Below are 1,304 nucleotides of genomic sequence, written 5' to 3' on the forward strand. Positions count from 1 at the left end.
TGGGCCCAACATTGTATGCTATATTTCTATATTATATACCAAAACACGATACTAGCTTGTGATAAAAAAAAAAAAATTCTGTGAGTGCTGATTCATTTCATGCCAGAATAAATCATGTATTTTTGCATTACTTAAATAGTTGAGACATCAGGAATAAATGTAAGTATGCCCTAACTAGCCTGGTAGAGAGAGATCATTCTGATCATTTAAACCATATATCCTGTTCTTTTAATTTTTATTCAACTTTGGAATGCCCAAGAGAATGTTTTAATTACAGATTTGCTTTCTAGTGATGTTTTTCTTGGGCAAACAATGAAATTAGTTTGCATTAGATGAGTAAACATCAAGTGACCACAGGCGCAGGCCAGCTTGGCATTACATTTTTTTTTTTGTAGATAAGATTCATATGCAATAATGAGAGTTGATATTACAGAAATAAATGAGGATTATACATAAAGAACCTGTTGAGGAAAGGCACATATTTAAATTGGGGACTTTGGGTAGAGAGGAAGTGAAAAGACAGACACAGAAAAGCTGTAAGCATCTTCTTGATACTTCTGGGAGGAGAGAACTCTCTGGGATGAGGAAGAAAGAAACGTTACCACAGCAATGGCTCTTCCTTTCAGTTCTTGAAAAATAAAGCCAGGCCTCTGTACAAGCATGACCTTGGATAAGGTTGGAAACTCGAATCTCTAAGAACTTTTATAATTCTAAATCTTGCTGCTGCCTGCAGCTTATTTATCATATGAGTTCTAATCGGGTTGTTGGATACTCTGCTGCATTTGTTTCTTGAAGAAATAGAACCCACTAAGCATTTTCTAATTAAAATAAAGAAGCTGGGAATCTTACACAGCTTGCTGTTGTAGGCTGGGACAGCTGCACAAAGCAAATGAGGAACACTAGATTTTTATCATCAGAATAGAAAAAAGGAGTATGTCGGAATGCCAGCATCGATTTTCCTATTCTGTGGAAGAAGTTTCCTGAGTTTGCAAAATGAAAAGATCAGTAAAGATATATCTGAAATTCTCATTTCTACTTCTATGTGTGAATCGAGCTATTTCCTTATTTATAATTGTCCTTGTGACTGTTTTATTCTTCTTCCTATAATACTGAGCCATGAACACTGGTGGTACCAATTATATTGAAAAGGCAGGAGAGCTAATGAATGCCTTTGCCATCCTCCTGGGTGTGAAGACAGAAAACTTGCAAATCATTATTAAATACTTCCTATTTCTTCCTAACAACTTCTATAACATTCAGTGAATTTTGGGATCCAATGTATGAGACACTGAAATCATTGGAAA

This window comes from Cavia porcellus, unplaced genomic scaffold (genome assembly GCF_034190915.1).
Source record: "Cavia porcellus strain 051 isolate PalLab524CR breed Dunkin Hartley unplaced genomic scaffold, mCavPor4.1 scaffold_20, whole genome shotgun sequence".
Taxonomy (NCBI): domain Eukaryota; kingdom Metazoa; phylum Chordata; class Mammalia; order Rodentia; family Caviidae; genus Cavia; species Cavia porcellus.